This window comes from Euprymna scolopes, chromosome 34, assembly GCF_053919585.1.
Source record: "Euprymna scolopes isolate OS-2025 chromosome 34, ASM5391958v1, whole genome shotgun sequence".
In the NCBI taxonomy this organism is placed as follows: Eukaryota; Metazoa; Mollusca; class Cephalopoda; order Sepiida; family Sepiolidae; genus Euprymna; species Euprymna scolopes.
This window is the reverse complement of record NC_136515.1, coordinates 18635590-18652504: the sequence shown is the minus strand read 5'-3', so window position 1 is coordinate 18652504 and position 16915 is coordinate 18635590. Positions and strand designations below refer to the sequence as shown.

The 16915-nt window shown below is 33.5% G+C and overlaps 1 protein-coding gene across 9 annotated transcripts in view; it reads right to left on the bottom strand.

Annotated features, from left to right (window-relative positions):
- The window catches only part of LOC145259106 (protocadherin beta-11-like), a 1732684-nt gene that overhangs the window by 513383 nt on the left and 1202386 nt on the right, over positions 1-16915 (bottom strand). Inside the window, exon 5 of one of the 9 annotated variants that reach the window (XR_013864124.1) lies at positions 15249-15378. The exons of the other annotated variants lie outside the window; for them this stretch is intronic. The gene's annotated coding sequence lies outside the window, so the exon portion shown is untranslated. Of the gene's footprint in view, positions 1-15248; positions 15379-16915 lie in introns of those variants that run through there. 9 annotated transcript variants of the gene reach the window in all.

Below are 16915 nucleotides of genomic sequence, written 5' to 3'. Positions count from 1 at the left end.
GTAGATTAGATTTTCGATTCGGGTGGATGACTAATACCCTTAACACAGTAGTGTGATTATAAAGTTGTATGACAAAAACAGCAAAGGATGTCACGGTGCATTGAACTCGGACACAGACATTCAAAAATCAGATACAAAAGGAAATTAAAACTTGCCTTCCTACCCTCATTCAGGGCGTCCATTTTGAAATCATTTGTTTACGACGAACGCAATTTTTTTTATTATTTACTTTTGCCTTTTCTTCTAATTTTCTCGTTTCCTGTGTTTCTTTCATCAGATTAAAAGTGCCTTTAGTCGAGCAGAAGACATTTGAGGTTTCTGATTTTTGCAAAATTTAAGGATTGCGCCGGAAGACGTAGGGGTTGTGGAGGCGAAATTGATAAGGTAATATAGGACGCGTGCTGAATATTAATCAGAAGAAGGAGAAGAAGAAGAAGAAGAAGAAGAAGAAGAAAGAGAAGAAAAAAGGAGAGAAGAAGGCGAAGAAGAAAGAAGAGAAGGAGGAGAAGTAAAAGATGAGGAGAGTAGAAGTAAAAGGAGAAAAATAATAATAATGATAATGATAATAATAGTAATGATAATATGAATAATAACAATAATAATAATGATTATAACGATATTTCTAATAATAATAATAATTAAAATGATATTATTAATAATAATAATAATAAGATACTACTACTACTACTACTACTACTACTACTAATATTATTATTATTGATAATAATAATAACTCGAGAACGCGTGGAAATTCCACGGTGGTTAAATATCTTAAAACACATTAAAATAAAATGATTAAAAAATAAAATAAACCAAATAACGACGAACTTAAAACAATTTTTAGCAAATACTTTTTTTAAACTTTTAAAGCGAAAAAGAATTGATTTTAAAAAATTATATTTTTTTCTGTGAAAATTCAACACGTTACATTGTTTTGTTTGTTTGTTTTTTCTGAATAGTTTTATATAAAAAAACGAAAAAAGCAATTCACTTGCACATTTAAAAAAAATTTTTTAATTAAAAAAATTATAATAAAAAATCTTGCAGTCTCTTCTCAACATTACTTTTCTAAATTATAAAATAAAATAGCCAGTTGAATGTACTCACAAAAAATGAAAAAAAAAAAAAGACACCAAGAGATCCTATATAAAGCAATTTAACAGACAAGAATGATTTTACGAAAAGGGGAGTTAACGGTACAAAAAAAAAAGAATAATTAAATGAAAACGCTATGTGCTATATTATAACGTGTGTATAAATGAAAGATGCTGCTTAAATCCACATGCACTCTCTCTATATCTATCCATCTTTCTCTATTTTTGGAAATGTACACTTTGCGAATATTTTTTATTTTCAAGACGTAAACAGACAGCCATGTTGTATTTTTAAAAAAATTTGGAGAGGAAATGTTTTCAATGGTTTTTAAATGATAAAGAGCGACTATAAATGGATGTAATTCGCTTCTCATTTATTAATATTTGCATTGATGATGTTTTTGTGATCCTGGACGTGCAGACAAGTAAATTAATAATAATAATAATAATAATAATAATAATAATAATAATAATAATAATAATAATAATTCTGATTTCGTTTATCAACGTCTCTCTGGAAAGGGATGGGATTGATTTTCAGGGGATTTCCCTTAATCCCGGCTTCAAACCAGAAGCTTCAAAGATCAAGGGGTTTCCTAAGGATGTTGGTGGTACCTATAATTGCAGAGGTCTGAAGGCCGCCTAAAACATCGGGGATTTGTAGTTTTTTCAATTGTCTTCCAGATGACTTGATACTACTCCTAGTGTACCAACTACGGTAATAATAATAATAATAATAATAATAATAATAATAATAATAATAATAATAAGCGGTTGTAGCACTATAAAAGAGGTTAGCGTATGTTCGTTTGAAATACAAATTTATTGAGGTCATTTACGGACGCTGATCTCGGAAGTCGATGGGTAGAACTGCCGACTATCAACGCGACGATTCTAGGCTCTTGCTATCTCTTTCTGAAACAATGAAAAAAAAAATGAATAAAATCTCAACCAATGAAATTTGCCGGAAAGCGTGACACACAAAAGAACACACACGCTATCGTATTAATATATAGATGATAATAATGAATAAAGAAAGAAAGAAAGAAAGAGGAAATAAAGAGAAAAAGAAGACAAAAAGAAAAACATAGAAAGAAGAAGAATGGGAAGAAAACGAAAAAAAATATAAGAAATAATAAAAAAAAACGAACAAGGAGTGAAAAAGAAGTAGAAAAAAAAACGAGGAAAAGAAAAGCACAAAAGAAAGACAGAGAGAAAAGGGGGAGATGGGAAGGAAAAGAAATCGAAAGAGGAAAAAAAAGAATAAAATGTGAAAGAAGAGAAAGAGAAAATAGACGAAAAAGAAAGAAGAAAAGAAAGACGGAAAAAGAAATTTGTGAAGAAGGAAAAATAGAAAGAATAATAGTAATAATTAGGGCAATGACAACGTTTTTTTTTTATTACATTTTCACCCCAAACAAGACACATCACCACTTTGATGTAGGGGGCTACTATCAGGGACATAAGCTACAGCGATACTATGTAGGGGGTTGGGCAGCATGATGCCGGTTCACGTTACACTTGAAATGACTTACTTGGCCTTTTGGTCAAGATCCGGCAGATACTGCAAGCAAAGACCATATGTGTGGGCAACCTCACATATGAGACCTTGGTCAATGTAGGGGCAACCCTTCATACCAATTGTCACTATCCAACTCCCCTACTCCCCGGGGAGTTGGTCCCCATTTCCCCTTCACTCCTCACATTAAAAATCGGCCTTGTGCCTAATTTGCTCGGTGGGGGAGCAAATAAATACCATCTGTTCTTCAGATGCTGCACTTCCATTTCTTGTTCTCTTTCGGTGGAGGATCAATCCTTCACGACTGAGACAATTTTTTATTTTTGTACCTTTTCTCCACGTTAAAAAACGACCCTGGTGTCTAACTCTGTCCCGTGGGGAGGCATAGTAAATAGGTACACTTGAACTTATGCATCTTAGTACAGTTGGGGAAGCAGGGCCCCGGAAATGAATTTCAAAGTCTAGCGGTTCTGGGGAAGAAACTACTGGAGTAGAAGGCTCTCTTACATGTAGGGATCTCTACTGTGAAGGGGTGGAATTTTGCTACTTCTCGGGTCTGTCGGGGCTATTTACATATTCTTTTCATTGTCTTGACTCTCGAGTATATATCCAACACAGTTAGACACAATTAATCAACCGAGAACCACATCACTCTACATAAAAAGATATAAGATATCAATGGATATATACCTGAGAATCAAAACAAGGAAAATAATATGCTGTTGTCATAGTACCAATAATAATAATAATAATAATAATAATAATAATAAGAATATAGTGTAACCCGAATATAATAGACGTCACATCTCTTTTATCCGGGTTACACTTATATCCGAGTTTCTTATAATCGGGTTACACTGTACATTAACACAGGCTCTAATTTGGGACCAGAGGAAATTTCTCTTATATCCGTTGTTCTTATATTCGGGTCTCTTATATCCGGGTTACACTGTAATAATAACTGAAGGAGAGTTGTCAGAGAATACCACAGGTTGTCCTCAAAGAGAAATCTTTGATGATGGCCTGATAATAATAATAATAATAATAATAATAATAATAATAATAATAATAATAATGATAAGAATAATGATAAGAATAATAATAAGAAGATGAAGAAGTAGAAGAAGAAGAAGAACAACAACAACTAAATAAAAAGAAATGAGAAGGACGTTGCCAAAGCTGCTGCAAATAATATGAGATTCCTCTACCGTTCTAGAAAATTACTAACACCAGAGAACATCCTATATCTTCGCAAACCCACAATTTCCCAATGCATGAAATATTGTTGCCAAATCTCGGCTGGAGTATCTGTTACAAGTCTTTCGCTCTTAGACAAGGTCCCCAAAAGAGTTTCAAATCTAATAAATCCCACATTATCAGCCAAGCTCTAGTCTTTGTCCTATCGCCGCACCCGCATCCCTGTGCTCGTTTTACAAGTACTTTAATGGAATGTGCTCTGATGAACTCCCAGCACTAGTGACCCCTCGTGGTAAACACTCTGGACTAAGACTTCTATTTTAACATTTTCTTTCCTCGGATTGCTGGACTTTGGAATTCCCTCTCTGTTTCCTGCTTCTCTGACTGTACTAAGATGCAGTAGTTTAAATGTAATGTGAAAAAGAAACATCTCGCTTCTTAACTACCCTCGGTTCCTAGCTAGAAACGATTCCAAATAGTAGCCTCTTGTGCACAAGTAGCAATATACCTTGTTTGAGGTAAAAAAAAAAATTAAAAAATGGGGATAAAAATAAAAAAAAACAAAAGAAGAAAAAGAAGATTATAAAGCTTTACTTGTGTTGTATTGAGCAATAGTGAAGAAAATATTTGAAAAATGTACATCGATATATATATACAGTGATGATCATATTTATTGGCACGGTAAAATAAAAGTTAAATTTTGTCTAATAAATTCTAAAAAAGAGATTAAATTAAAGAAAATAACAAAGTATATTATGTATTTTTAACTGGCCTTTCCGATGCAGCAATCGGATTTTAGAAAAAATAAATAACAAAGGAACAACAAACATAATTGCAAAAAACCCTTGTTCAAAATTATTGGCACGATTTATTTAATAATCAATTGTATAGCCTTTGGCCTTGATTACCTTCCTCAGTCGCTTTTCATAGTTTACAACCAAGTTGTTGCACTCTTCAGTAGTAATTTTAGCCCACTCTTCCTGACAATAATCCTCCAATTGAATAAGACTCTTAGGCTTCCTTTGCATTACCCTCAATTTTAATGTTCTCCATAAATTTTCAATTGGATTAAGGTCTGGGCTTTGTGATGGCCACTCCAAAACATTAATATGATTGTCCTCAAGCCATTTCTTAGTCAGTTTAGCCGAATGCTTTGGGTCATTATCTTGCATGAACCACCAACGACGACCAAGTGAGAGCTCTTTAGCAGAGTCTTTCAGGTTTTCATTCAATATTTTAACATAATCTTCCTTTTTTATGCTACCTGTGACCTTAACAAGTCGCCCTGGTCCAGAGGCAGCAAACGATCCCCAAAACATCAAACTGCCTCCACCGTGCTTCACTGTGGGTATGGTGTTCTTAGGCAGGAAAGCTTCGCCAGATTTTCTGTAAATATAAGACACTTTATTATGGCCAAATAACTCTATTTTCGTTTCGTCAGTCCATAGAACCGTGGCCTTCGTTATAAAGATGGCCGGCCAGCTGAAAAAATGACGTCATCGCCGAGGTCCCAACAAGCAAGATATGTGGAACTCTTAGACTGTCAATAATGAACAGTAATTTTTACAGACAGCGTTACAAAACTTCAAAATTGGATTGAAATAAAGAAAGAACACGATGATTTATACTGAAACTCATCTAATATTAATAATAAAAAAATAATAAAACACAAGTTGTTTGTTTAAGTATTATAAGCAATTGAATATTTTGTTGTATTATAGATTTTAAAGATTAGAATGCGTTCTTTAATTACTTATAAATTACATTTTTAAAAAGTGAAGGAACACGATTTGATTTGTAGTAAACTTGAAGTTTATTTAATATAATTAAATGAAAATGTTATCAAAGGCAAGATAAGTTACTTTTCTACCAAACTGGACATATTTTTTCGTGTTTTTATTCAATGTAACATGTTTATTCAGTTCGAAAACCATACAGTGTTTACCGATAGCAGTGTCAGAAATTTCGTGAAAATAGTGAATAATTCCACCCCATCTTTCCAAGCTTATAACTCCTCGAAAAATGTAATTCAAGCCCTAATTTTTTTTTTTCAATTAAAGGAGCAAGGACCAAGGTTTTATTAAAAAAAAAACAAAAAAACAATGTGTTTTTTTTTTAAAAAAAAGGTTTTAAACTTCGGACTTTACAGGTAAATTTCTAAAAAAGGCATTTTTTTGTTTGTTTTAATTTTGAATATATTATTTATTGACCTTTTCTCTTCAATTTGTGATATATAAAACTCCGACATAAATTAATTATTTACTTTTTAAGAGAAAGTTAAAAATGGGTGATACTTGGGGGGGGGGGGCGTGAATTTAAAAAAAAACGTTTGTCTAAAATATTATATTCGGTTTATTGGAAAGAACATAAAATTTCACATTGACCCTGAAAATATCGTAAAAATAGAATCAATAAAAAAATTTTGATAGATTTTTAAAGTTTAAAAATTGAAAAATATTGAGTTCGGAAAATCCATTACTGTTTTTAAAAATACTATTAAAAAACCACCGAATATATCAAGTTATGTCACGGTAACTTATATTGAGCAAATTTCTAAGAGTATTTTGTCTAGTTTATTATTTATTACACCTTTTTCCGAACTTACCGTGTTAAAGAGAGAGTCGGCCGCCATTTTAAATTTTCCAATACATCGGTAAACACTGTATGTTTTTCGAGCTGAATAAATATGTTACATTGAATAAAAACACAAAAAATATATCCAGTTAGGTAGAAAAGTAACTTATCTTGCCTTTGATAACATTTATTTGTTTGACATTTATTTTTTGACTTTTTCGAATCTATGTGTACAGTAATACAAACCCGGAAATTTCAAGATGGCGTCTGACTCCCTCTTTAACACGGTAAGTTTGGGAAAAGGTGTTATAAATAAAAAACTGGTTAAAATACTGTAAAAAAACTCGCTCAATATATGTTACCGTGACATAGCTTGACATATATTTTTTCTAGTTTTTTTATTTATAACACCTTGTTTTTGGAGCTGAATAAACATGTTACATTGAATAAAAGCACGAAAAATATATCTAGTTTGGTAGAAAAGTAACTTATCTTGCCTTTGATAACATTTATTTGTCATATATTTGTTTTTTGACAACTTTTTCGAATCTGTGTACAGTAATACAAACCCGAAATGAACGCGCGTTTTTTTTTTTTTTTTACTTTTAAGTTTCATATATATATATATATATATATATATATATATATATATATATATATATATATATATATAAGTATTTTTAAATTTTATCTTTCTAGCTTTAAAAAAAAGTTTAAAAATGTTATCAGCCGGCATAATTTATTTTTAAATATTGAAAATTTCAGGAAAATTAATTTTTGCTAAATTTTTAAAACGTGTCAACAGCTTAAAAAAATCGTCTCTTCAAAAGAGTCGATGTTGTCTCGCATTTTCATTAGTTTTGTATGCTGTAAAAATTTTTTTTTTAATATTAGCAATTTATTTGACGCTTCTTTTGAATGGTAAAAAACTTAGGATGATAATATTGAATTAAATTATAGTTACATCGTGTTAAATACAGGGGGGAGCACGTTAAAACTTACTTTGTTTAATGGAGATATCCACGAGTTACTACCGGTGTTTACCGGTGTAAAGAAACAACTAATGGACTACCCGTGATGACGTCAGCAGATTAAATTATTTTTGCCCACCGGCCATCTTGTCTTTTAAGACGGTCTTGATAGAACACGTTTCCAGAATGCAACATCTTTAACAATATGACGTTTTGCAAAGGCTAGCCTTGCTTTCAGATGCATAGGCTTCAATAAGGGAGTCTTTCTCGGACGACATGCTTTTAAACCAGCTCTCTTCAAAACTCTACCAACTGTATGTCGAGATACATTCACTCCAGAGGTGCTCTGTTCATCAACAATCTCCCCAACAGAGATCCTTGGGTTTTGTTTTACTTGTCGAACAATTTTCCGTTCATCTCTTGGAGAAAGAATCCTTTTTCTCCCTCTACCCTCTAAACTCATAACGTGGCCTTGCGATTTGAACTTGTTTATTATGGCTCTAACAGTGGATTTGGGAAGGTTTAGCTTCTTTGAAATCTTATCATAGCTCTCCCCATTGGTATGGCATGCTACAACAAGCTTCCTGACGTCTTCGCTGTGTTCCTTAGTTTTAACCATGGCGATTGAAAATTATAATTTAGTCACTTATAATAGTTTAAATAAATCGCTATCTAAAAATTATCTGAAAAAAATTATTCACTGAATTAGCGTTAAACAAGCATAATATGGCTATAAAAAAGTTCAGAAAGCACGTAAACCGGAAATTGATTGATATTATACTGATACTAAAAGAAAAACAAAGCCGTGCCAATAATTTTGAACAAGGATTTTTTGCAATTATGTTTGTTGTTCTTTTGTTATTTATTTTTTCTAAAATCCGATTGCTGCATCGGAAAGGCCAGTTAAAAATACATAATATACTTTGTTATTTTCTTTAATTTAATCCCTTTTTTAGAATTTATTAGACAAAATTTAACTTTTATTTTACCGTGCCAATAAATATGATCATCACTGTATATATATATATATATATATATATATATATATATATATATATATATATATATATATATATATTACAATAGAAAATACGAGCATAAAAAGTAATATGGTTAAGCTTAAATATGGAAAAGCAATGGACTAGTTGTTAAAACTGGAAAAGAAAAGGACAAGTTGAAATATTGCAGCATTAAGAATTGATTATATAATATTCAATTGAATTTAAAAAAAAGATTCTTAATGCTGCAATATTTTATGTTATGAATTCATTATATTTTTTACTAGAATATCTTGTCCTTTTCTTTTCCAGTTTTAACAACTAGTCTATTACTTTTCCATGTTTAAGCTTAACCATATTACTTTTCATGCTCGCATTTTTTTTTAATTGTAATCCATGGGTCTTCGATATGACCTTAAACTATATCCAGTGGTGAGGCCCCAACTTGCGGGCTTTGGGGAGTGTGGAGCCACCCTTTAATTGCCATTGCTCCCAGGTCCACTCTGACCCAGAGTGGTAGTAACTGTTAGGGTCCCAACTATGGGTTAAATAGAAACCGACTTGAAAACAACAAATATATTCTATTAAAAAAATTTTCTTCTTTTTCACCTGTTACTTCTCTTTTCGTGACAACAGTGAATTAGAAGCAACACTAGTCGCTGAAGTGATGTGGTTGCTATGGAAACCAGTCATAAATAACGTCGCTCACCTACTTATATTTTTTTTAGGATTTTGAACACCAGTAAATTAATCATAACTTTTGTTTTACTGAACGAAAACTTTTTTTTTCACGATATAGCTGAGAAGGTGATCTATAAACTGTAATAATTGTTTGAAATTTGGTCGAAAAATGAGTAAGCGGTGAAGTTTTAAAGCAGTTCTACATGACTAAAACCGCCACTTATATTATATTCAAACACTACCGGGCTTGAATTATAATATATATATATATATATATATATATATATATATATATATATATTACGGGATTTCTTTGGATTTTACTTGTACAAATGGAAATTCTTTTAACTTTCTTGAAGTTTTACATTTGGATTTTACCGTCACTGGATTTTTTTTATCTTCCACCAGACTATCCATTAATGTGTAATCAACTTTTTTCTTTACGATATTCCCTCTGCTGAACTTATTTTGTTTTCAAGTAAGATCTTTGACTTATTTGTTGTTTCATCAAATACTTCTGCATGCAAAATCCGATCCTGCATTTTGCTAATTCCTATCCTCTGATGAGGAGGAGAGTATTTCTTCGAAACTCCGCGGATTAAGGACTATCCATTTATCTAGTGTTTCCTTTTCAGATTAAATATGTTTTTAACTCATTTCAAAGTGTTTTCTAACATATTTCATTAACTGTTTGCTCATATTATATATACATATATATATATATATGCAATATTATGTTATCAAAGAATAAAAGCAACACCAAGATAAGAAAATCTCAACACTATTAAGAGGAGCAAGCAAACAAATCCTAACACTTATACAGGGTGGAACATTACATTACGTTATATTACATAACATTCGCTTTGCTGATTTTTTTCAACGGAGATCGCTTGAGACAAGGCATGGCGCCATTTGATGTAAGATACTTCATGGTAAAAAAAAGCCAACGATTTGTGTGAGATTGATAGATTATCGCCCAGAAAACAGCAATTCTTTCCCCTTTGTCAGATGCATCGCTCATGGAATATAAGGATTAAAGGACAACACATTGTATCACAATTAAGCTCAAGAGAAGTAAAACAAGCAATCACTAACATTATACTCTCTTTGTCTTACATTCTCATTGGTTACCGAGAGTGCTCTATTCTATTTAGAAGGATCATGTCTCATATAGGAAGAAACGATAAAATTGTCACCCTAGAAAAGACGACATGATCCCATTCCCGTTTGATGAAAAGCAATTATTTTTTGTTATTGTTGTTGTTACAGACCATCTACTAGTTGGCCAGTTGTGTACAAATCCCAGAAGCAATACGAGCTTTCTATCATGTCTGAAAATGACACAATGTCCAACAAGCGGGATCGGAGATGCGCCGCTGTCTCTGCTGATCCAAGTTATCACAACAAGACCGTTGCCAGCACCCTCTGTGCTCAATAGTGTGGCAGCAGGACTCGGCGCCGGCCCACAAGTCCCAAAAGACCCAGGCTTGACTTCAGAAGGAGTGCTGCGACTTTGCACCCTTCTCTCACTGCTCTCCTCCTCCTCCGACCTGAACCCGCTGAACTACTTCGTTTGATCATGCGTCGAGAACATCACCAACATGACCTCTCACAACACCAAAGCCACCCTGATCGCCGCCACCTGCCGAGTATTCGCCGAGCTCCCGGTGGCGCTTGTGAAAAGGGCATGCTCCGAGTTCCGGACCCGTATCGAGGCGGTGATTGAGGCTGAAGTTGGCTACATTGAATAGATGTCAGCTCTACTACATGGTCAAGTTACCTGAATTGATTTTCTTCAATGAAAATTTTAAAAACGAAGTTGTAGTGTTGTTTTTTTTTTAGAGCGACACTTTTATCGTTCCACCCTGTACTCGGTGGGAACCATTTATTCTTTTACGAGAGAGAAAAAGAGAGGGGGACAGAGGAAACCTACAAATCTACAGGAAGTGTCGCAGAAGTGCCTTGTCATCCCAGCTAATATCCATTATTTCCAGGTAATTTCTTTCGAGTAAATGTCTGTAGCGAAACTTCACTCATGCCGAACCATGAACAAAAAAGGAATTCTAATTTCATGGTTTGAAGGTCTAGAAGGGTAGTCATGGGGAGGAGAAAGAGGATATAGCGGAAGAATAGGGGGACAAGGAGAAAGAAAAAGGCGGGAGGGGGAGGAAAGGTAGATGGTAATCGCTTAGCATGTTGAGGGGGCGAGGTTTGTTGACCAAATCAAACACAGGTGCTTCAGCTAATGATTAACAAAAAAAACAAAAAAAAAGACACGTCACCCCGTCTCTATCTCTCTCTCAATCTCTCCCTCTCTTTCAATCTCTTTCTCTCTATCTATCTCTATCTCTTTCAATCTCTCTTTTTCACTCTCTCTCTCTCTATCTATATCGCTTTCAATCTCTCTTTCAATGTCTCTTTTTCAATGTCTATCTCTCTCTATCTCTCCTTTTCCATATCTCTCAATTTCCCTCTCTCAATCTTTATCACTTTAAATCTCTCTCTCTTTCAATCTCTTACTCTTTTAATCTCTTTCTCTCTCTCCCTCTCAATCTCCCTCTCTTAATCTCTCTCTCAACCATTTTTTCAATCACCCCGTCTCTCTCTCTCTCTCTCTCTCTATCTCTCTCTCTCTCTCTCTCTTTCTCTCTCTCTCTCTATTTCTGTTTGCTACTCTAGCTAACTTGCTATGGAATTCCTAATATGAACTCTAACCAACCCAAAGATAAATATAAAGATGGATAGAGAGAAAAGGGGGGGGGAGAGAGAGAGAGAGAGAGAGAGAGAGGCATACAAAGAGAAACAGAGAGGGGTGTAGGTTTTGGTAAGCATCCGGTGATACACCTGTGTTATATTAGATCAGTCAACCGCGTCCGTCTTCCTGCTTAGCGATTACTATCTACATTACTTCCTCCCTCTTCTCTTCTTTTTCTCCTCCTCCTCCTCTCTCCTTGTCTTTCTCAACTCTGTCTCTCTGTCTCTCTCTTCCTCTCTCTCACCCCCTCTCTCTCTCTTCTTGCTTGTTATCCTCAACTGATTTGCTGTGGAATACCTGATAGGATGTCTAACCCACCCACTTTTCTTTTGGTTTAAGCTCCTAATTACTGGATATGATTGTGTGTCTGTCGCCTCTGGATTTTTTTCTCTCTCTTAAAAAAAAAACAACAAAAAAACAATCTTTTATTCAACCCTAACAAGGAACACTGCAAGTGGGACGCGAGGAGCTGCTGTGACTAGGTCCAGATTTATAAGCGGCATGCTCAACGGAAAATTGTGCAGAACGATGTTTGTCCACATTACATTAAATTTTCTACATATTGGTACCGTTAGAGAAAACGGGGAGCAGAAATTGAATTCCAAATGCAAGCAAACCAAGGGAGTAGAACATTTTCCGTCATCGGGGGAATTCTACAGTGAAGGGGTGGGATTTTGCTGCCTGTCGGGGGTATTTACATTGTGAGGTAATACAATTACAATAAGCTCATCGGAACGCATTACGTGGAGAGAATTTGAATGCCCATTGGAGAGAACTTGAATGCTTACTAGACGCTGTCCTCGAGTGTCTAAGGTCTGTCTTTAGAGGAGGCTGTCAGGATAATCTGGCACGAGGATACGTTTCCTAAAAATAAACCCTGACTAAATATTCAAAATCACATAAGATCTTCATGCAATGACCAACATACACTGACTTTTACGAGAAATGGTGCAACTTCTCCAAGTAATGTTCCTTACAATACCTCCCCACGAGGGAAGAGTTAGACACCAGGGTCGTTTTTTTTTTTAACGTGGAGAAAAGGAACAAAAATTAAAAATTGTCTCAGTCGTGAAGGATTACTCCTCCACTAACTGAGAACAAGAAATTGAAGTTTAGAATCAGAACAGATATTACACTTTGATCTTAAAGTCCGAAGTAATATTACCTCAAGTAACAACAGCACGCCTGTGGAACTCTTTTCCCGCTCCCTGCTTTCCAGCCGACTACAACATGGTCGTCTTCAAGGCCAACGTAAACAAGTTCTTGATCAGTCATCTCCTTAAGTAATATAATTTACCAAATTTTCACTACTAACGATTACTACAATACTGATCAATTAACTACGTTGATATGACAGGGGCGCGTTCGAAATGAATGTTTCTGTTCAAAGCACAACTGAACCACGATACTTGACCTTCGCATTTCAAATTTTAATTCAAGCCATTATATATATATATATATATATATATATATATATATATATATATATATATATATATATATTCTTCAGAATAGTTTTTATTTAACAATCAGTTCTTATGGAAACGTGAGTCTCACTGACTTTAGCAAATACCTTATAAATATTTGCTAATATTTTCTCTCCTCTGATGAGATGGTAGACATTGAAACCCTATAGGTTAAGGACATTAACTTTCTAAAGCATTCTTTGTCTTGCTTAGAATAATAAAAAATTCTTTGATATGAAATTCATTTCAATGAGAGTTTTTTTTAATTCATTGAATTACAATTTAATATGTATATATATATATATATATATATATATATATATATATATATTAATCAACAATAGGTTCTCTACAGTCCAGCATAGACTATAATGTACTATAGACATTTCGGGGAGACATGTGAAGCTTACCTGTGCCTAAACCTAAACGTAGATTCCATGAAAAAACTTTTTTATTAGAACTGCACGCCTGTGGAATTGTCTTCCGTTTTCCTGCTTTCCGGCTGACTACAATATGGTTGTCTTCAAGTCTAACGTAAATAAGTTCTTGATGAGCCGTTCCATATAAGTTATCAAATTTAACAAATTTTCATTACTAATGATTATTATATTGTCCAATTTCTACTGTACACTCTTTAACCCTTATCCTTGAGTGGCCTCTTGGCCTTGATAATGTGGTGATACATATGAAAAAAAAAGAAAAAGTACAATGTGAACAAGTTCTAATTGAATCGTCCCCCTAAGTAATCCAAGTTACAAAATCCCCACTGTTTACTATGCTAAAATCACAATGACTAATGTATACCTATTAACCCTTATCCTTGAGTGGCCTCTGGGCCTTGATAAGTGGTGACAGCCATGTAAAAAAAAAACAAAACAAAAAAACACCCGATGCACCGCGATGAGCCCCCAACTAGAGCAGGCAATCAATCGATTTGATTAAAAATGAGCGATTTCACCGATGTCGATAACAATAAAGATATGGGAGTGTTAAACATTGGTGGATCCTCATTCAATCCCGGGCAACATCGGGCTTCTCTCCTAATTTTTTGTTTATTTCTGTTTTGGTTGTAAACTGTCAGAGTGAATAAAAATACTGTTGTGGTGGCACACATTCATTTGCATATGTGGATAGTAATTACACATAAATATGGAGGCTCAGTTAGTCTGAGTGTGTGTTCACCAGAAGCCACCGAAGGCCGCCGAGAGCAGATATGTTTCTCCAGCAAAGACTCTCTTATTTGACACCATTATGTAAATATCCTGTAAATATACCTTTTCCTAATACACTTCTTATTTGATCTACCTTTGTTTGTTGAGTCGTCATTTGTATTGCATTCTACGTTACTTGTTTCAACCTGCAAACTTAACAAATATATTACTCAAAGTGCAGTATCTGTTCTGAACTCGATCAGTGGAGGAGAAATCTTTCTAGATTGAGGGAATTTTAATTTTTGTTCCTATCCAGAGTGCCCTTTTTTTGGAGAACTGGCTAGATTTTTTTTTCCACATTAAAAACCGACCTTGTGTCTAACTCTGCCCTCGTGGAGAGGCAAGTAAATACGAACATCGGAATGCCTGCTCGTATGATAATTTTAAATTTGTATAAAAGGGGGAAAAAAGTTTTTTTTTCTTTGTTCTCATAATAGAAACAGTTGAACCACTTTGAAGCATGGACGTTTTTTTGTTGTTTTTTTTTGTTTCTTTTGTGTGTTTTTTTTTTGTGTTTTCATTCTTTTTACTAAGAAAATACTTTGACGTGACAATAGGCATGGAATCTATTTGTGGCGTTTACAGTTGAAATGAGTCTGAAGATCGTTTTATATAAAATGATCTTTACAGTTGATTGTTCACCTGGGAAAAGTTGAATCGGCAGAATATTAAATCAGTTTAGAGATGAGCCGCGGCTGTGGTGGTGAGGGTGATGCCTGGGAAAGGGAGGGGAGTACAATTTGAATGAAGACCGTTGGAAACCGAGATGAAAGGTTAAAAACAAGAACAAAAAGCTTACGTTGGTCGTTCTTTATTTTAATCTTTTAACAGACGATGAATGAAGATCGTCGGACGCCATCTTTATTTTTTTTGTCCGTCTCGCTCGGATCATTGAAACTACTTTCTCTTCAGCTAAAAAAAAAAAAATGAATTTTCTGTTAAGATTTGTGTTTTTACTTTGTTATATATATATTTTTTTCCTTTTCAGATTTTTTATATAAAAAAAAATCTAATTTTATTTTAGATTGCTGAGAAATTGAAGTAGAATAATAAAATAAATCTATCCCATATATATATATATATATATATATATATATATATACCTATACATCTATACATATATTTATATATATATACATATATTTATATATATGCATATATATATGTATGTATATATATACATATATACATATATCTCTCTCTATATATACATATATATACATGTATACATATACATAGATATATACATATATATACATATATATGCATATATATGTATACATATATATACATATATATACACAATAACCTCAGATTATATATATATATATATATATATATATATATATATATATATACTTAAACCTCAGAGTATATATATATAATCTGAGGTTATTGTTTTCTAGAAGTTACGTAACCAATGATGTTTAACGAGGTTAATACAAGAGTGCTCAATACCGTCGTAGAGCAGGGTATACTCGTTATTTGTTTTTACATAAGCGGTAATATGTTCGTAGAAGCTGTATCGCCTGAAGAGTTCTCTAGTTACTAGTAGCTAGCTGACAGAAATATGATCATGACTGTGTTGCAACATATTACTTCTTATATAAAAACAAATAAAGAGTATATATATATATATATATATATATATAAATATATATATATATAAATATATATATATATATATAAATATATATATATACTGGCCCACTTAAAAGTAGCCCGACGTCTCTAATTTCTTTAAATAAGATTTTGCTTCATATTAAGCAGCCCACTTGAAAGTAGCCCGACCTCTCTTTTTTCTCTTACGACCAAATGACACCACACAAAAAAAATATGCAATTCTTTATCCAACAAGATGGCGCTACATCCTACACGTCTCATCGATCACTGACACGAGTTTATGACATGTTTACGGAAGAGAGAAGAAAAAGCAAAGGGTTTATGGCCACCACGTTCCCCGGGTTTGTCATTATGTGATTTTTATCTTTGGGGGACTTCATAACAAAAAGTTTATGAAAATAACCCTCACAATCTAGACGAACTAAAGGAGAACATTACCAACGCTATCAGGAGAATCACGAGAGAAGATCTACAGGCAGTATCTGTAAACGTTGTTAAATGTGCCCGGAAATGCATAGATGCTAACGCGGAGCACTTCCAGCATCGTTTACAAAACTATAGGTAATTTAAACAATAAAAAATATTCCTCCTCTCTACTACATTTTAGGGCTACTTTTAAATAATCTACCCTGTAGATATAGATAGTAATTTATAAAATATATATGGCGATTAAGCTACACTGAATATTCCGCGTTTCATCCACTATAGGACTCGTCAGGCCTATGCGCAAATTATGTGGTTGTTTCTTGTTTTTATATATGTTGCGAATTTTTAGTTAGCCAATCAGCTTTCTAGTATCCACCGCGTCCCTTCCTATCAGCCAATG